This window comes from Otolemur garnettii, unplaced genomic scaffold, assembly GCF_000181295.1.
Source record: "Otolemur garnettii isolate 467f Iridium unplaced genomic scaffold, OtoGar3 scaffold00085, whole genome shotgun sequence".
NCBI classification, from domain to species: domain Eukaryota; kingdom Metazoa; phylum Chordata; class Mammalia; order Primates; family Galagidae; genus Otolemur; species Otolemur garnettii.
Window position 1 is genome coordinate 1,413,553 of NW_003852480.1, and position 21,739 is coordinate 1,435,291.

Sequence of the window (21,739 nt, forward strand, 5' to 3'; positions counted from 1 at the left end):
GATATGTTCCTTTCATGCCTAGTTTGTTGTTGAGGGTTGTTATCGTGTATGAGTACTGGACTTTGTCAAATGTCTTTTCATCTATTCAGATGTTCATATGATCTTTGTTTTTGCTTCTTATTTATGAAGTGAATCACTTTATTGATTTACATATTTTGAACCATCATTGCCTCCATGGAATAAAGTTCACTTGGTTTTAGTGGATTTTTTTCTTTTTTTGATGTGCTGTTGTACTTGGTTTGCTAGCATTTTATTGAAGATTTTTGCATACATATTTATAAGGGATATCAGTCTGTAGTTTTCTTTTTTGGCTGTGTCCTTTCCTGGCTTTGATATCAAGGTGATACTGGGTTCATGGAAAGAGTTGGAAAGGATTCTCTTTTTCTTGATGTTATGTCGTAATTTCTATAGTATGGGTATAAGCTCTTCTTTGTAGGTCTGGTAGAAGTCAGCTGTGAATTCATCAATTCTGACATTTTTTTTGTGGCTTAAAGAGTTTTATATTATTGCATCAGTCTTACTGCTTCTTATTGGTCAACTTTTCAGGAATTTTATCTTGATTGAACTGTGGGATGTTGTGTGTTTCCAGGCATTTGTCCATTTCCTCTATATTTTCTAGTTTACGTGTGTGGATATTTTAATGGCATTCACAAATATGTTTTATATTTTTATGGTATCAAATGTAATATTGCCTTTTTAATTTATGATTGAGCAAATGTGGATCATGTCTCTTGCTTTATCTACAAGAGATCAAACAATTTTGTTTATCTTTTCAAAGAACCACTTTCTGGCTTTTTTATCTTTTGGATTAATTTTTGTATTCCATATCATCCACTTCTCTCAACATTTTTTAATTCATTTTCATAGGCTGGCTCTGAGTACTTTTCTTCCTTCTTTTTTTAGTTCCTTGAGAAATGACATTAGGTTGTTAGTTTGTGATCTTTCTGTCCTTTTGATGTGGACCTTTAAGCCTATGAATTTCCCCTTTAGCAATGGTGTTGCTGAATCCCATATATTTTGGTAGCTTTTGTTCCCTTTGTCATGGAGTTTTAAAAAGTCTTTTAATTTTTATCCTAATTGATAAATAATTGCTCAGTAGCATTTTTTTCAAATTTCCATGAATTTATAAGAAAGTTTCTCTTAGAGTTGATTTCTAGTTTTTTTCCCATTGTTTTTAGACAAGATGATTTCAATTTCAAGGTGATTTCAATTTTTTTTGAATTAGTTGAGACATGTTTTGCAGCCTAAGATATGATCAACCTTAAAGAATGTCTCATGTGCTCTGTGAAGAGTGTATATTCAGTAGTGTTTGGGTAGAATATTCATAAATCTCTGTTAGGTGCATTTGTTTGAGAGTACCATGTAAGTCCAGTGTTTCTGCTGTGAGGATATGTCCAGCTGTGACAATGGGTTTTTGAAGTCTCCAGAAATTACAATGCTACTATTTATTTCCTTACTTAGATCTGATAAAATTTGCTTTATGTAGTTTGGAGCTCAATGTTAAGGGTACATATATAGACTTATGGTAGTTATTTCTTCTTGTTCTATTGCTCTCTTGACCATTACATAATGGCCATGTTTGTCTTTCTCTACCTTTGAGGTTTAAAGTCAATTTTATCTTATATGAGAATGGTTACACCTGCTCTCTTTTGGTTTTCATTGGGTCATTTTTTGATTCCCCATCTTTTCGTGTAGCATCTGTTTACGTACTTGTGATTTAGATGTGTTTCTGGAGAAAGGAGATTCCTGACTTTCTTTGTTTTTTAGTTAATTCAATCAGCATGTGTCTTTCAAGGTCAGGATACAGATCATTAATGTTGAGCCATGAAATTGACATGTGGGATACTGATCTGTTCATCACGTTGGGTCGTACTTTATTGCTTTGTTTCCCCTCTTGTACTATTATATCAGAAGAGTTTTAGAGGTTGTTCGGGGGTAATTTCAAACTGGTGGGTATGTACTGTGCAGAATGTCTATATTACAGTTCCAAATATTCCTGCAGGGCAGAACTGGCCATCACAAATTCCCTCTGTATTTGTTTGGAAAAAAACTTAATTTCTCCATCAATTGTGAAAATTAGTTTTGCAGGGTACAAAATTCTAGGGTGGCAGTTCCATTTAAGAAGATTGCAGATGGCATCTCAGTCCTTTCTGACACATAAGGTCTCCCCTGAGAAGTCTGCTGTCAGCCTGATGGGTTCTCAATTCAAGTCAGTTGTTACTTTTGTCTTGCTGCTTGCAGAATTTTTTTCTTCACTTTGATTTAGGCCAGTTAGATGACTGTGTGTCTTGGAGGGTCCTCTTAGCTATGAGGCTTCCAGGTGTTCATTGTCCCTTTTGTATCTGGATGTCTGAATATCTGCTCATACCAGTGATGTTTTCCTCAGAGATTCCCTTGAATAGATTTTCCATTCTGTTGAAATAAAAGATATGAGATGAGGCATCCCTAAGAGAGAAGAAAAAGAATCTTTTACTTATTTTTTTCTTCTCTCTTAGGGATGCCTAATCTCATATTTCTATTTATCATTGCTCAGTCTTTCATTCTCTTCTTTGAATACCTGTCTTTCCCCACGTCTTCAAGCTCTCTTCTCCTTGCTTTGGTCTGTTGCCGAAACTTTCTGCTATATTTTGAAATTCCCTAATTAACTCTTTAATTTTTTTAAAGGTCTATTGTACTTTTTCTTTATGTTGCCTATCTCTTTAGTGACTTTTTCATTGGCTTCTCAAAATAATTTTTTTTTTTACTTTTTTCAACTTTCTTTTTTAGTCTGTTCATCTTATTTTCCATCCACATTCTAATTCTATTTCCATCATGACTGTTCTGTGTTTTCATGTTGCTATGATTTCTTTGTTGGTGTCTTCTCACCTGACTTCTCTTCTCTTGACTGTGGGATTGCAGGTCACCTGTTCTCCTTTGCTGGGAACTCTTTGCTGCTCAGTTAGGAGAAGGGGAGAGGGCCCTAGGTGGAGCTTCTCTGTACTATTCTGAATTGTTGACAATTAAGGGTAGGTGTGCACTGAAAGCCTGTAGCTACACTGTTCTGTTTTCAACCTTTCCTTTTGGGATTGCCTTAGTTCATGCCAGTACTAGACAATCTTTTCTGGGGTGATGAGTTGTCACTAACTGGCTAGAAGTCCTAATTGGAAGATTGGTGAGAACCTCCCCAAGAGAACCTGATTTTTTTTTTTTAAGAGTAACAGTTACATATGAAGACTTAAGAACATAAATAGTTCTATTTGATTTACTAGAAGCCTATGCTGATAAAAATAGAGAAAGGCAGAATGGTCATGTAAAAATGATGTGCTTGAGAGAAATGTTTTATATTTAAGTAGACATTTAGACTTATGACAAAAAAATATGACTGAGAACATTCTCTAATTTAGAATAGCCATATCAGACATATTTTATAAGTAGAAATGTGATTTTCATATTCTAATTGATCATAGGAAGAAGAAGAAGTTCTGGTATTCCAGTATTCAATAGTACAACAGGGAAATCATAGTTAACCATAATTTATTGTATATTTCAAAATAGTTTGAAATGAAGATTTATAATGATCCCAATCCAAAGAAAAGTTAAGTGTCTGAGATGATAAAAATCACTATTACTCTGACTTAATCATTACTCATTTGTATGAATAATGATTCATATAAAAATATCACATGTACCCCCCAAATATGTGTACAAATTACATATTATTGAAAACAAATTAATTCTAGCATTCTATGAGGCCAAGGTGGGTGGATTGCCTGAGCTCATGAGTTCAAGACCAACCTGAGCTAGAATGAGACCCTGTCTGTAAAAAAAGTAGCTGAGTGTTGTGGCGGGTACCTACAGTCCCAGCAATTTAGCAGGCTAAGGCAAGAGAACACTTAAGCTCAAGAGTTTGAAGTTGCTGTGAGCTGTGACAGCACAGTACTTTTCTGAGGGTGGCAAAGTGAGACTCTGTCTCAAAAAAAAAAAAAAAGAAGAAAGAAAAAGAATAAATAAATAATAAATAAAATGAAAGAAAAGAAATTTATTATTTAATTTTTAAAAAGGACAATATTCCTTCACCACCAACTGCTTCCTAAGATCACTAGAAACTCATTAAAAGCCCCCATCTCTCCAATCCTGTTCTCTTCCTGTCCAGTCAGGTTTGCCATAGGAATTATTGCTCAGAATGGAACGGGGCTGGATTTTGATATTTGTGTGGTTGTGGATCGGCTTCGGACTGTGGGAAGAAGGCGGGAAGTCACACGGGGAGATTATGTCAGGCACCTCTCAGGCAGCACAGTGGAAGGCAGTAGTGGAAGGCCCTGAACGCATCACAGGATGGGTGTTTTGGGGGGATGTGCATCTGACAAACAGGAACATCTGGAGGGAGTTCTGTTTGGATAGATGTAGACTAAATCCAGGCTCAGGTGAATAGGAAGTGTCAGGAGGAGCCTTGGGCCACTGAGGCGGAGTTTCCAAAGTGTCTTCTGGACCTCCCCCTGGAGGCTGAGGGATAAGCGTAAGGCAGCAGCTACCAGTAAATTATGCATCAAATTTTCTTTTGCAAAGGGATGATTTTACCTTTAACTGAGTGGTCTTCCAAACATCATTTTGTGAACTGATGCACTTATTTTAAAATTATACCCTTACTCAAAATATGTAAGTAAGGATGCAATAAATGGAAAATGCCATTTATGCTTCACAAAACAAATTATTACATAACTTTATAAACACATCTTAATCTCACATATCTTATAGAAATATTGCCATAAGAAATTTCAGAATTACTCTACAAGTTCAGGCATATGTTCTCAGTATGGATAAGGTTTTGGCTCCTATTCATAAAAAAGTTCTTTCTTTGACTTACCTCTTGGTAATATAACTCTTCAAACTGCATAAAATGTCTTCAGAGGGGTAACATGTTTCCAGTTGACTTATCGAATCCTTCAATCCACCTCTATTTATTTCTCATTTGTTTACATATTTTCCCTTTTTCTCTATTTCACAAAATCAGTATCTTTTTCAGTGGATACAATAGAAAATTTGCTTGTATCTCACAAGACTTTGAAGCCAGGTTTTGTTATAAAAAATATATTTGGGGGCTAGAAAACATTTTTGGGCCAAATGTGGGACCTCTACTAAAATTACAAGATTATTTTAAAAAGCTGAGTTTTTTTGTTTACTCACACCTTAAAATTCTTCAATACTTGTACATTAATTGTTATCCACCCCATCGATTTGTTAGGATCTTAGAAAAATAGAAGATTAGAGACCCAGATCTTGAAAGGGAACCCACAAATTACAACTTTTAATTTTTTTCACATCTCTGCTTAAGATCAGTTCTTATCAACTATAATGAGATCAAGAAAGAGAGAGAAGGTGCTAGAAAGGTGAATATGGAACAGTTTGAAGAAGAATCTTCTAGAGACAACAGGTTTTTAAGTAAGGGAGTTACATGATTATCTCTAAATTAAAGAAAGAACTCTCAATTAGCTGTGAAGAATGTCTTTGACATGAGTAACACACGGGCAGGGAAATTAGAGTAGAAATGGAAGCATTTTGAGGTTACCAAGATGACACATACCTGAACTAGGCAAGCATGCTAGAAATCAACAGCAGGTAATAGTTTTGAGACAAATTTAAGAAATGAAACCAAGTAGGCTTTCGATGATGAAATGAGAGAAAGTGAGAATGGAATGATTATTCCGAGGGTTTTAAACTCTGTGTGTTTATTTTTATATGCATATGTAGTTGTCCTTATACAACCCTTAACTCTACCATCATGAGCCTCTTGCTTTAAGAAGCATAAAGTTTCAGTTGTCCAAGATAAATAAATTCTAAGGATCTTTTTCACAACATCACGCCTATAGTTAACAATAGGCAACAACAATATTGTGCACTTAAAAATTTAAGATGGTAGATCTCGTGTTTAATGCTCCCATCATAAGTAAAAAAAAAACCTAAATGTGTCTTCTCTTTCCAGGTGATCCTTCTGCGAGGTTGTCGTTATGATACGACTGTTGAGAATTTCTCTTTCCATGTTGCTGTCAGTGTCAGTTTATGCACCTTTACTAATCAGTCAACAAATGCTTTACACACAGTAGGTCATCAATGGACGGACTTCCTGATTTGTCAGTTTATTGATTGGTTCATGGAAGACTTGTTGACAGATTAGTTTATATGGCAGGACTAGAGAATTTTGATTTCTCATAACATCCTATAGATGAGTAAAAATTACTTATGACAAACGGTGGGAAGACAAGCAAGATGGAAGCTGGTGATTCTGTACTAATCTGACTGTGATGTATCTACTCTGCTTTTCATGCCTCCATCTTTCATCTCCCCTCCCTCCTCCTTCCCAGACTCGGCCCCACTCTCCCATGACACCCTCATGCCTTTGATAATAGTAAAACCCTTGTTCTTGCTCTGTCTCTTACAGAGAAGCACATTCTTTTTGCTTTTAAATGATGTAGGAGCTCTTTGTTTCACTGGTAACTCATTGTAGCTTAATATGAAAGGCTACATTACATGCCAGTTCTGAAAAATAAAACTCGTTAGGTCTCAAATTACAATCCTTTCAGTTCAGGTATTTTGTTCTTTCAGTAATAATGGAAAGGTTTATTTTTAAAATAAAGAGCACATCATTTAAAATGCAGTATGTTAATGATCCTAATGGAAATTCCAGCATGAATAAATGTCATGACCTTGAAACTTTTTCCTAAAGTAAACCACTTAATGATTGCTATTTTTGTAAAATTTCAACTTTGAGCCATCCACTGGGTCTGCAGAAAAAACACGTTAAAATGACATATTTCAGAATACGTATTTCTATATTCGTTTTAAACTAGCAAATAAGGATTTAAACAGTACAGAGGGGATTTAAGTTTAATAAAAATAAAACTCAAATGCTAGCATAGTGAGGGAATAATAAGCTAGCCAGAAATTCCATTTGCAAACGCCTGGACTCCTACTAGGCATTTCCTGCACATTCAGAGCTATCACAGAAATCTTCAATTAGCACCAGAGGACATTGAAAAAGGAAGAAAAGAGTGTTAGTGTGCACTGGGATGCAGATGCCGCCGCCAAAGAAAGGCGCGATTGCACGCCAGCCCACACAGACAGCAACCTTGTTTTATGTGAAGTATTTACATGCTAAGAAAGGACTTGGGATATTTGCAACACGCTTTTCAGTATTCATTAAATGGAAGAAAAATCCCTCTTAGTTTTATGGCCATCATTTTTTATGCAGCTTACATTTCTACATGATCGTATCGTAAAGTTCTAAAGGTCAGAAGGTCACTCATTTCATTTAGATCTAGTACAGTATTAAATCTCAATAGCTGAGTCATACTTAGACTAATTTATATGATAAGATTTTAGCAGTTTACATTGGTGAGTGTGAAGCATTTCACTGTGTGCACAAATCGGACATGAAGGAATTATTCTAGAGAGCCCTTCATTGACATCGGAAATAGCTTCCTCGTAATTTCTATATAAAGTTATTACCTCAATACCAACAAGAAAGGTAAGTGTTGGCTACGATGATTGTATTTTTCATTTTGTACTATATGAAATATATTTTGATATTTTCCACTTTAGTTTATGTTAGAATTGTATTAAAACATGTTTATCTTTAAATAAATCAATATCTGAGCCACTTTAGAATTTAATTTTTTTCTAAAAAAATAATTCCCTACAGATAGGCTGGTCATGTGGTATTTTGTTTATTAGTATTCTTACACATATTACATATTGCTATTTATAAACTAGATCTGAATTAATCAAATAGTAGAATAATGCTTCAGACATGTCTTCCATACATTCTGAAACTTGCTCAAAATACTGAGCTATAGAACCTAATCTGCTTAAATTTTTAAAATGTGGTTTTATTTATTTACATAGCATATTGAATTTGTGAAATTAATTCATGTCTTCCAGCTCGTGTGACCAAAATATTTTAATTCTCATATGTTTGTTATCCCCTGTGAGGGATATATGTGAAAGATCTGGAGCCCTTGCATAGGACTCTTACTTCTCAAAGGAGTCTGTAAAGGAACCTTCAAGAGAATATGGAGCATATGGAGGTTTAGATCAGAGAAAAAGAGCTTATTACTTTGCAGGGAGAACAAACGGAAGTAGCATCAGCACCTCTTCTCATATGGAGCGATATTACTTCGTCAGAGTTGGTGACTAATTATGACCGCGCACATAGGCACTGCCATTGTCTCTTGCTCAGCTTGAGTCTATAACCTTTTCGAAAGTTCACTGTGACCAGTTGCCCCGGGTGGGAGTCAACTTTAGGTAACACATTCTAGAAGCTGGCTGAGTAATATTACCGTCTCACTCAGAGTGTAACTTTGAAAAACAGTCAGAAATGTAACTTCTCCCAGTGGGTAGAAATTTGATTTATATATGATGAGGTTCACTTTTCCTGTGAGGATAAATGGCCAGAGGTATGATGCACCGTGATTCCTACCAAGTGGACCTCAGGTTTATTGATTGCTGAGAACTCGTAAAGCACACAGTGATTTTCACAGGAAGGAAATTTGGGGTGAAATGATTGAGTGTCCTGGAACATAGAATGGGGTGGTGGAGAAAGAAAGATATAAAATATATACAATTATGGTTTCATCAATAATTTAAAAGTGACCTTGGAATAGCTACATATTGTCTTTTCCTTTTTTAATATCTATTAGTTCTAGTATCTCTTTTACCAGATTCCTTTCTAACAACATTCCGTATAATTGCTGAATATTATATAATTATAAAAATATTCATATTTTTGAACTACAGGTATAATTTAGCCCATTGGTACAGAAGTGCAATTGGATTTGCTGTAGTAGAGAAATAATTAGTACCGTGACATGATTATAGTGACCACTGGGACCTTGGGTCTCCCATTTCTGGAGGAGAATACATACTTTTCCATGACAGAGTAGCAGGACCATGTGGATAAGAGCATGCTACTACCGTAGATGAGAATTTCCAGTCTGCCTAGAAGTGGCCGCCCTGGAAGATCTGATGGAGCGGCACAGAACATGATCTTCACTCTTTTTTAACTGGCCCTTTATGTACTACAGCAAGTGGTCAGCTAGGGTGCTGAGAGCATATGGGTTCAGATAATCAGAAATATGTGGGTATTTAAAATACAGAAGCAAGGAGGTGGGCATCACATAACTGCTGTTTCTATCTTTTGTCCAGGAAATATCTTTTTTCTGGAGTAAGTTATAATCTTGTTGATATGTTGTTTATGATTTCAGTAGCCTCCCAGGATGTGGTGGTTTTTTGATTATGGGTATTTGTTAACATTTTTGCTGTCTTCCTATCAGTTTAGGGTGGTGAGGTTGTGAAGGTGGCAGCCGTGGGAACAACTGCCAAGTGCAATAGGTCATTTCAAATCATAAGAGTGCTCTTTGTTTGCTTTCAAAGTAGGAAATATGATTTACAAGAAATAAGGAATTTTGGTCAAATTCACAAGTTTATATAAGAGATCTTTGCCTAAAATGAGACAGGGCAATAGATAAGCCATTATCTAACTTATTAAAGAAAAGGATAAATACACACACAAAAACACACACTCTCAAGGGAAATAATCAGAAATATAGAAGTTATCTAACTATCCAACTCTCTTCTTTTTTAGCTAAGTTTATTTCATTTAAATTTACTCAATTACAAAGGGTTTAGTTTTAGTGCTAATATATATCTTTATCTCTCTCTACAGACATATATAGATAAATGTATAATTTGTTTTATGTTTTCTTTTGTTGCTATTGCTATCTACTACATTATAGTCTGATTTTATGTTCTGTTTGTGTGCATGGCGGGGTGTCCTACAATAGAATAAAACACAGTTACAATAAATTTACTCATTACAATGTCATTTATACTATGTTATTTATACTACCTATAGACTTCTTTCTAGGCACAAGAAAAAATTTAATCCATTATTGCTTGTCCTAAACTTATTTCTCCGTCTTCCTTCTACCAGGTACTTTAAATGCAATTGTTATTATTGATTAATAGTTTCAGGGTAACTTCAGATCGTTGAGAAGCAAATGATAAAATGAGATGTGAGTGAGATTCGTGGGGAAGTACTTTTGAAGAATAAAGGAGAGGCATCAAGAGAAAGGGGGTGGTAGGGCCTTCAGATCACAAAGCATGTCTGACTCCTATGAAGGAGACGGGGAAGACTGGCCCCCAAAATGTCTTAGGCTGCAAAGCAGCTCTCACAAAGTCTTAGTCAGACTAATGGGAAATTTTTGAGATAGTCACTCCTTTCTGGGAGCCTCATAGGAAATTATGACCTTGTATGCTCAGTTATTTGCTGGAACACCCTGAAGGAATCGTGAATTTGGAGTGGTTGCAGGATACAGAACTTCCCATAGCGGTAGATCTGATTTTTTTGTTTGTTTGTTTTGTTTTGTTTTGGGGGGTACTACATGCGCAAATACACTTAAACTTCTGTCTTAATAATACCCTAACTTTAAATAAGATTTATTGACCACTTATTTATGAATGATATACTAGCTTCTACTTATTTTAAAAATGTGGTTAGATTGTGACTGTTATAATTTCTTTTATATTTGGTCTTGTGCTCTCTCTTTCAAGAGTCCTCCTAAGCCAAGATAGCCATTTTTCTAAAAGAACCCTGAGCAGGGGAAAGTTAGGTTCAAGTGTGTGTGTCAGGGCTACAAAATGAGGAGGTGAAAACAATGCATGAAGCAAAAGAAATGTATTACTCACAGGCCCCAGAAAGGGGAGGGAAACTCCAGAGGTGGCAGAGAAATTAAACAGTGAGGTGGGAGGGAGAAAGAGAGGAGCTGTACATTGACTAGTTTAAAGAAAACACATATGAAGTGGATTCATTTACATGACTCTGGTGAGGACCACTACATTCTATTTTATTATTATTATTTTTTTGGTTTGGCTTTTTTTTTTAATTGTTGAGGATTCATTGAGGATACAAAGAACCAGGTTACACTGATTGCATTTGTTAGGTAAAGTCCTTCTTATAATTGTGTCCTGCCCCCCAAAGGCATGTCAAACACTGTGACCCCCCCTTTCCTTTCCTGTCTCTGCTTGTCCCTTTTCCCACCCCTCCCTCTTCCCTCTCTCTGCTCTTCCCTTCCCCCACCTCCCTCTCTCCTTCCCCCCCTCTGCTCTTCCCTTCCTCCCCCCCCTACTGTGTACTAGGTTATCAACCATCCTCATATGAAAATTGAGTACCTAGGATTCTTTCTTCTCTATTCTTGTGATGCTTTACTAAGAATAATGGGTTCCACTTCCATCCAGGTTAATACAAAAGATGTAAAGTCTCCATCTTTTTTAATGGCTGAAAAGTATTCCATAGTGTACATATACTACAGCTTGTTAATACATTCCTAGGTTGGTGGGCATTTAAGCTGTTTCCACATTTTGGTAATTGTAAATTGAGCTACAATAAAAAGTTCAGTGGAAGTGTCCTTATGGCAAAAGAATTTTTTTTAGTTAGATGCCCAGTAATGGGATTGCAGGATCAGATGGGAGGTCTAGCTTAAGTTCTTTGAGGGCTCTCCATGCTTCCTTCCAAAAAGGTTGTATTAGTTTGCAGTCCCTCCAGCACTATAAAAGTGTTCCCTTTTCAACACATCCATGCCAGTGTATTTCAAATCAGACCGAAGCTTGATAACTAGGATCTATAGAGAACTCAAATTAATCCACATGAAAAAAGCCAACAATCCCATATGTCAATGAGCAAGAGAGATCAATAGAAACTTCTCTAAAGAAGACAGATGAATGACTAACAAACATATTAAAAAATGCTCATTGTCCCAAATTATTAGAGAAATGCAAATAAAAACCACCCCAAGATATTGTCTAACCCCAGGACCATTACATTTTATTGTGGCGAGCAACTCCGAGTGTGTTGGGTTTCAGGTTAATGGAATAAAGAACAGTGGGATACATAACACACAATCACACAGGGAAGGGAAGTTTTAACCATGTTGAAGATGATGGGGTTCAACTGAGTTTTAAATAGTATGAAAAACCTAAAAATGGGTGCTGAGCCAATAATGTTAAGCACATTTATGACATATTACTTCTAAATTTTTCTTTTTTGTTGGACAGTTACTGATTGCAGCCACTTGTCCCTATGGTTAAACAAACTGAGTGCTCGTGTTCACGTACACGTGTGTACAGCAGCTTCCTGTATCATAGCTTGATGCCCACAGGTCATCCTCCCGGTTCCAAAATGTCTTATGGGGTCCTCCTTCACTGTGAATATAAATCTCATCTTTATATATAATAAAAATAAGATTGGGGTGGATTTACAATTATTTTGTCATAAATTATTTTCCAGGCTACCCTGGAGCCATTCATTTGTTCTCTTTCACTATCAAATGTTATTGCTAGGAAGCCTAAGGTTTTTGTTCTGTTCTTTTAATTATTTTGTTTTGTTTTATTCTATTCTATTCTGTTCTAATTTATTTCAGATTGGCTTAAGGATGCAAATGTTTATGTTACGCTGTTTTCATTTCTAAGGTAAAGTTCAAGTTGTAGACGAGCCCTTCACCCAGGGGCTGTGCTATGTACCTTACATTGTGGACACTGGGTGAGGGTTTACCAATCTCCTCCCTCCGTTCTCTTCTTTCTCTCCTCCCTCCTCTATCCTTCCACTTGAATATACTTGTGTTTTTTCAAATACATTTGGGAATGTTTTTGTTCTTTTTATTAGCAAGTGATTGTTCAGGATGTCTAAAAGTTTCATTATCTTTTACAATAAAGAGCTGCACTCATGAGACTGCTTCCTGCCTGTGGTCACTCTGTCCTGCTTGTCCTGCTTGTGGTTTTTCCAAGTGGGGAGCCAGGGAACCAGGATAGTGGAAACTTTGCTAGGACTTAGGATTGATTGGCCATCTAAATCAAAGTGTTCCTAGAAAATGACCTCCCCTTTGTATTTTTAGTTTCAATACTAAAATAGTTTCTTCACAAAAATTTGTAATTTACATCTTTGAGTACTTCTTCTATCTCCAGTATGTAAATTTCTTATTCAGGGCCACTGACTGTGTAGGAAAGTCCCTTTCTGTCTCTCTTCCATGTCTGTCATCCTTCACATCATTTTAACTTCATTTTTATTTTTGTATCTTCTTGGCTTTTCTCATATCTGCTCTTGATGCTCCTCCCACGTTTTCAGGAGCATACACGTACAGGCTCTGGTGTTCAGTTTTCAATCTGGGTTTAATTTATGTGATGATTTTATTTTTCTTTTATTTCCTGAGCTATTCAAACCCAAGTTTCAATTCATCTGTTGTCTCACTGATCTTTCCTGATAACTATTTTATGCTATTCTGAAAAAACAGTGGATGAAATACTGTGTTTTGTTTAAACTCAGAACGATAAATTTGTTCATATTTTTTAATCTGTTTTATGGCAACATGTTCCTAATCAATGATCAGTATTCTTTGCAACTTTTTTTTCTATTCTTTTGTGTTATTTTAAAAGCATTGATCCCACGTTGGCTTCTTTTAAAATACAGTCCTCTTTGAACGAGGTAAGTTCTTTTGGAGACCACTGTTTATAAGAGGTTCATGTGAAGGAAGCACAGTAGTGCTGAGTATCACCAGGGATGCTTGAGAGCTCCCTGCAAATTGCATAGAAAACTACTGTGTGTGGACGTGTCCGTCAGACTTTGTTTCTTCCCAGACAACAGAAGTTACCTCTCCAGTGCTGCCTCCACTCCATCCTTTCTTCTTCACACTGCTTATCAATAATAGGCATTCTACTATGACGACGTATCTGTTTGCCCATTTAACCCTGCCTCCTCTCCTTGTCCTACTACCACAAAATCCGGGATGATGCCTCCCAGTGCTATCCTCATACTCTTGCAATTCCAAGACAGGGTTCTCACTGGGAAAAATGCAGACTGCTGCTTTGTCTGGACATAGCACCATTAGTACCCGTCAAGCTTTTCAGACATTCGGAAGCCTTTCCTTACATATTCTGCTTTGTGATTACAGATATCTCCTGAATTTTTGTATTTTTTTTCTTTGCAACATTCTTTCTATGCATCTTTGTTTTATTATTATTATTTTGATTATAGTATACATAAATGAATGAAAAAAGCTAGGCAAAAATGCTTAATGTTCCTTTTTAATTAATGTATTTTGGATTAACATAGGGTACATATGATTAGGCTACCCTGGCTGTGTTTGTAAGGTATAGTCCCAGTTGTAGTTGAGTCTTCCACCCAGGACTGTGTCCTATATGGGAGCCTATGGTACATGCCTCTCCCCTCCCCAGTCCTCCCTTCCTGAATTTAAGTGTGGAATTCAATTCACACATTAATCATCACATTAATTTAATTGTGGAATTAATTAACTGCGAGTAGGCGGATGTTTGCATCTGTGTATTCTATTTTGTGTGACTTATTATGTTGGGATACATTCTGAGTGAAGGCAAAGACAGAAATCTGTACATTGCAACTATCATTTTATTGACAACAGTGTGATTTTTTACTTGATGACTTGGTAGTTTAGGATATGAAAGTTAAATTTGCCCACCCATATCCAAAAGCCATTTTATCTCTTGTTTTATAACATGAAGACGCATTTTGTGTCCAATGTATGTTTGTGTTTACTCTGTCACATTATTAATACTTACCTGGTGTTGAAATTGTTGTTCTAAAAACAAAAATTATTTTGCCAGCATGTAACATCACTTTTTCTTTGTAAAATTTCATTTCCCCAAGATTGTTTAGTTTGAAGAACCTGAACTGAAGATACATTGTTTTTGTTTTTTGTAATAAATGAATCAAAGTTTATTTTTCCATTTTATTTTTCGCATATTTAAGTCTGTGTAATGTTTTAGAGCTATAATGGTGAAAATGTCTCTCTTTGACTACATTTTAGTGAGGCTCTATAGTCACAGTTGAGCCCAATCTCTCTCTCCAGTTGTTTTAGTCTTGACAAACCTCAGAAAAGTTCTGAATAAAGTCGTCCTTACAATTTTAACTAATTATCAGAATATTTTCTTCTTTAGCAGTAACTATGTTGTGGAAACTACCAAGTAATTAGTATGTCAATGAGCATGAACTATCACTTTTCGTGTCATCAGAACATCTGATGGGCAAGTCAATTATGTACTTTTGTAAGATATTAATAACAATATGTATAGTAAAACATATCATTAGTATGTAGTAAAATACTTTATCAAGGACAACCTTCGATGTAAGTCATTCTTATTGGCATTGATCTATATTTCATTATTCACTGAGTTAGATTTACTAACTCATGATTAACTTTAATAATTGTACTGTTACTCAGCTCACATTCTTCATTTTGTTCACAAAAATATATGGAGATTTTGTCACATATTAGCCTATTAAAAATATAAATGAGGTTAATATGATTTATTTATTTATGGGGAACTATTGATAGATTGAGATGATTAAAAAGTGAGAAGGCTTAAAATATATATTTATAAAAACAATGAATCTATTTCAAGAAAGCTATGATTTTAATTCATTTTAATAACAGGTCAAGTTGCAGATTACTGGAAACAGCCATGCATAAAAATGTCACCAAATAAACTGCAATACAGGCTTGGTGCCTGGGCTCAGTGGTTAGGGCACCCACCACATGCACTAAGGCTGGTGGGTTTGAACATGGCCCAGGCCTGCTAAACAACAATGACAACTGCAACCAAAAAATAGCCAGGTGCTGTGGTGGGTACCTCTAGTCCCAGCTACTCGGGAGGCTGAGGCAAGAGAATAGCTTAAGCCCAAGCGTTTGAGGTTGCTGTGAGCTGTGATGCCAGGGCACTTTACTGAGGGTGACATAGTGAGACTCTGTCTGAAAAAAAAAAAAATAAATAAACTACAGTAAGTCACATAATGTAGTGGAATATACAAAATAATGAAGACAATAACTATGAAATGATATGGAGTGATTTCAAGAGTATAGTATTAAGTGACAAAAACAAACTGCAGTAGAGTATCATTAGTATGCTACTTTCTAAAGATGGGAAAAATAGGGAAAAAAATGCATGCATCTGGTACAAAATACACTTAAAAAAGATTGGAGACATATAGATGGGTGAATGGTGGGAAATGGGTTTGAAGAACTAGGAAATTTGAAAAAAATAGGAATCAGAGGCAGTTTTGTGTTTTAGTTTTATGTTTTTTCTTGATATACTTTTGACTCTTAGCACCATGACAATGTTTTGCATTCCCCATCGCTCCCCTTGTGCTTATTAAATTAACTGAATGTGGACAGAAAGGAAAGTAGAATACAAACAGGACCGTTAAGCCTAATGCTATTACAATTGAATAATATAATCATTTCAAAACAGTGGGAAACAAAAGTACTGACTTTAATAACTTTGGTAACCAGTATCTAAATTTTTATGTTGCTGAAGACAACATTAAACTGTAGAGAAGTTTTGTAATCTAGTTAGCATGTTTTTCCCCCATGGGAGTATGAATGAGCAAATCTGAAACTACATTGTGGATCATGAGAGCCAGGGGCCTCACTGTCAGGGCCAGGACTTACAAATAAAGAAAGGGGAAAGGGCGGTGCCTGTGGCTCAAAGGAGTAGGGCGCCGGCCCCATATGCCGGAGGTGGCGGGTTCAAACCCAGCCCTGGCCAAAAACTGCGGAAAAAAAAAAAGAAAGGGGAAAGGCTATGGCATCAGAATGAATCCAGAGGGGTCAGTATGAACTCATGATAATATATATATATATATATATATATATATCCTTGCCCACATACAGATTGATATACAATGTATACGTATGTGACATGTTGATATGCAATTAACACAATTGTACTTCTGAAGTCTATCATTTGAGAGGGCTTAGAAGTAATGAGAAAATCCAATATCAAAATGTTGATTTCTAAATACTACTCCCTTACAAATGGAATCAGGGTTGCTTGGCAAAATGGTTAATTCTATGGCTAAGGATGGAAAAATACAACATGAGCCTGAAACCTCTTGTGATGCCATGAAGTAAAAAGCCCTCTGAAAAAAAGAATCCCCCCACATACACACATGTTCCTGTTGGCTAAATAATTGTTACGTCTACTCAGACAAATTAGTAAACTTATTTCAAAAGCAGGGCTCAGCTCTTGCTGTAGAGAGAGGAAAAGAGGTAGGAGCCTATTGCTTCCCAAACCCCATCTTGTCCTCACACGTGCTCAGACAGTTGTGTTGAGTCCAGCACTTGGGCTTCAGAGTCAGACTGCCTGATTAGAAATCAGGTTCTTCCATTTCCTAGTTCCATCACATCTGGTTTAACTTTAACTGTCTGTGACTTCTGCTGAAAAATGGGGACAGTGAAAACATCTACCTCATACTGACATTATGTGGATTAGATCACATAGGAATCCATGTAGGAAGCATTGCATAATTATTGCTCATAATAGACAACAGCAATAATGTTACTGCTACTACTAATGTTACTCTTACTATTAATACATTTTAAATAGCAGTTTACTTTGTATATGACCAGCTGTGTCAATGGTTTGAATTACTCCAACAGTTTAAATGCCGTAATAGTTTATGTTACACACAGATACATACATTATGTGATAAAGCTAAAATGAATCAGGTTTAGTGGAATTGAAATTTGGTTTCTTTTGCCTATTCTCTGCAGGTGATAGTGAACCAGGAAATAACTGATGGATAGGAATGTAGATATAAAATTTGGGTAAAGTAGTCTTATGCTGAAAGTGTCATGACTTGAGAGTTTAATGCACCAACATGCTGCTGTCCCATGGAACTTTTTATTCTTGGGTGGTGCCTGTGGCTCAAAGGAGTAGGGCGCTGGCCCCATATGCCAAAGGTTGTGGGTTCAACCCCAGCCCTGGCCAAAAACCGCAAAAAAAAAAAAAAAAAAAAAAAAAGAAAGAAAGAAATTCTTATTCTCAATTTCTTAATATTAACTATCTTCTTAATCTATGAACTCTTGTGTCCTTAAATAGTATTTCATAAAAATTCCAATCTTTGAAAAAATTCCAATCTTTGAAAAAATTCCAGTTTAAAAACAATTTTTTTTAGAGATGGGGGGTCTCACTTTGTTGCCCAGGCTAGCCTCAAACTCCTGGGCTCCAGGGATCCTCCTGCTTCATCCTCCCAAGTAGAAAATTCTAGTATTCTTATCTCCAATGTTGAGGTTTTTTTCTTTTCAAAATCACAATAGTATCCAAAAATATTAGAAAAGAAAAAAATATACATTTCTATTCCTATTATCTTTACAAAATAATAACCTTCATTTGTTATTTTTCCATCTAATCTCTCTATACTTTAAAATAATTGTAATTATGTAATATTTCTATTTTTTTTTAGTTTTGTATTATTTCATACACATTTGACATAACTAAGTTATAATATATTTAACATTTTTCCTGTTTGGGGGTATTTCATTTATTTCTACTTTTTCAACATTATGGGTAACAGTGCAGTGAAAATTATCTTGATTCTTCTATAAAATGGAGACAATACAAATACCACAGCACTGCTGGGAAGGAATAGATGCAAACCAAGTTTCTCAGTTGTGACCCTCTTGCCGTTTGGGCCAGGCAGCTCTTGTTTTGTCCTGTGCATTGTGGATGTTGACCAGCCTCCCTGGCCTCTTCCCCACCAGTGGTGACAAATCAAAATGTCCCCAGACCTTGCCAGGCGTCTTCCAGGGAAAAATTTGCTCCCACTTGAGGATCCCTGATGTACAGTCATTGGTACAGTCCAGCACTGCTCTAATGAGTGTAGTAGAAATATTTGCTATTATTATCACTGTTGTTGGTAACATTCTGCATTTATTCATTTCTGATAAATTCCTCAAAATAGAATTTCTGGCATAAGAGGTTTAGTTTTAGGGTTTATATAAACATGTCAGAATCTCTGGGGTCCAGCCAGTATCCAAATGTGAGTACCCCTTTACTTTCAATTTTATCTTTAATTACCAATCCAGATGAGCATTTCCTATATTTTGAAATAAAACGGCAGATGCCAGAGAAGGATGGACCCCACTTCAGATGTAATTACTCAATAGAAATTTAATAGGAATTTAATAAGCCTGCAGGTGCACCTACAAGGGGCTGTTGTGGTGGGCCAAGAAGCAGCCTCAAATAGTGGGTGAGAAATCCTTTTATACCATTATTCTGCATAGTCATGCATAGTCTGCACGCTAGCATAATACAGATAGGGTGGGGGGTACATATTGATTCATAAATCACAAGATCCATCACATGTACATTACTTCATAATCATAAAATAGGGTATATCATAGGGGGTTACATAATTCAGGGTGGAGGTACGTGCTAACTTAAGATACATTAGCTCATAAATCATAAAATGAGGGGTACAAACAAGTATTAGGTAAGTTTCCAAGAACAACTTGGGACCTTTTCATCCAGGGCTCAACCCCTCCCTGCCTACTTCCTTAATTTCAGGCTGCTTCTTTACCCTTGAGGGGGCTGGGACTAAAAGGCTTAGGAGAGGTTTCCTTTTCAAGGGTAGGGGGCTTATTCCCCATTGGTTCTAGGGAGGGGTTCAAGGGCTGGGGGCTTGGCTGTTACAATTTCTTTATTTATATTGCCAGATCTGACATTTGAAGATTGTAGTAATAGCCTTTGTTCACTCATCTTTTTAAATTTTTCATTTTTTGCACTGCTCTGCCATCCAGCAGTTTAAATCAAGAAGTCATACCCTCAGTCTGGGCATTGTACGTCATAGCTTGACCCCCGTCCCCCCCCCCCATTTGTTTCCCCTGGAGAACAGAGCCTCACTTCTTGAGGGAGAAGACCATCTTGAGCTCAGGGTTGAACCACTTGAGGTTCTGGTCCTGTACGTTCACTGTCTGCTCGCTGCTCAGGCCCATCTTCTTGGTCTGGAACATGAGCAGGTCCTTGGTGGTCATGGGTTTCTGGGTGAGGTCGCAGCACACAGCGTCCTCAGTCACTTGCACATCACCGCTGCTGGGTGTAGACTTACCGGACGGTGGCTGTGTGGGTGACCTCCCAGGTAGGCTCTGGGGCCCGGCATCCAGCCGCAGCCGCTTGGCTGCTGGTGTCTTAACTGCACGCTTCCCTTGCTCCAGCCAGTTGCTGGCAGCCCCCAGGGTGGAGGCGTTGCTGGGTGTGCCGGGGCGGCTACTGGCCCTTGAGCCGCCTCCCGAGGGCTTCTGCTCCCTCTTCGCCTTGGAGAGAGCTGAGGAGGCCTCACTGTCAATGTCGGACTCCTTGCTGCTATCTTTCCCAGGCTTTTCCTGCGGGGCGGGAGCCTTCTTGGCCCCTTTCTCCTGCTTGCTGTTTTCGCTCAGCTCATCAACAGCCTTGGGCCTCTCCTCCTCCTGCGCGACTTTGGGCTTGCCCTCTGGCTCGTCCTGGGAGCTGCTGGAGCCGTCCACCTTGTAGTCCACCTGGTGGCCTTCGAAGTTCCTATTGTCACCGTCCTGGAAGGCCTCATCATCTGAGCCCTTCTTCTTCCTCTTCCCACCCGCCTTGGTGGGTGGCACCTTCTTCTTTGCCTGAGGGGCTCGGCTGCCCCTCTCGCCGCTGGCCATGCAGTCCTCGGATGACCTCTGCTGGTCGCCCTCCAGGTCCAGGACGTGCAGCTCTCTGGCCTTTTTGTCTTCCTCGCCCCAGTCCTGGTGCTGGTCCTTGGGCCGCCGCTGCTGCAAGATGCTGAAGTGGTTCTGCACCTTGTTGCTCCTCCCGGCTTCCGCAGCCTCCTCAGCAATGGGTGTGCGGTGCGGGGCCAGTGGCGTGAAATTGTACCATTCGTGCACTGGGAAGGCCTCGAAGGACCCGTCAGGGCACTGGGTGAAAATGTAGTAGGATGCGTTCTCTGTCACGCCTCCCCTCTTTATGCCTTTGAACTTCCGGCCTGATTCGCCGCTGACATGGAGCAGCCAGGGCTGGTCCTCGGCCCGGAAACCTTGGAGGCCAACACCTTCCTTCTTCACCGGAGCCTCATCTCGCAGCTTGCGGCTGAACTTGGCGCCGGAACCTGACTGGGTCATCTCTGCCTCTTGGTAAATTTTCCTGTTGCTTAAGTCCCGCTCCAGTCGAGCCTGACTCCAAGTAGCAAAGTTGACTTTATCAGCTGCATTAAATGCCATTATGCTGTATTTTTTGTTCATGTTCTTGGGAACACGAACGACACACTCGGTGACAGTCTGGTCCACGGGGCCGGGGGTCGCCATGGGTGATGGTGAGTTTGGGTCCAGTCTGACCAGATTCTTCTTAACTCTCCCGAAGTTCACGTCCTTCAGTCCGTGGAAGCTGCCTACTCCGTGTCGGGTCTGTGGCTACGAACCAGGACCCCAAACCCCAGACAACTCCAGAAGCAGCGATAGGCCAGATCCCTGCCCGCCTTCTCCTTGCCTGGAAGTGAAACTTTCCCTCGCTGCTGTGTCTCGTTGGCAACCGCCTTGGAGGTTGTCCCCTGTTCCGCTCCTGCCTCTCACGCGAGAAGGAAGCACAAACCAGTCTGAGACGAACCAGCTTCTGAGACGAACCAGCTTCTGCGACGGGCTTGCTTATATAGCTGGAGAGGCCACGCCTCCCTGACGTCAGCACACACGCCCAGTCTCGGGGCTTCTGGGATTGAACAGCCTCCGGGTAGAACAGTGATTGAAGTCCTTTCAGATGACCTTGTCATTCCCAAACAGTACTTTGCTATTCCTAAGACACAGTAGTTGACAGTGGCCCATAATATGAGACTTTTAAACATTTAATTGTAAAGTGACGTCTTTTTTTTTTTTTTTTGAAGAATAATCTTATG

At 38.1% G+C, this 21,739-nt stretch overlaps 1 pseudogene; it reads right to left on the bottom strand.

Moving 5' to 3' along the window:
* Positions 1–19,736: 19,736 nt before the first annotated feature.
* On the bottom strand, positions 19,737–21,158 carry LOC100945595 (annotated as a pseudogene).
* Between the last annotated feature and the right edge of the window lie 581 nt (positions 21,159–21,739).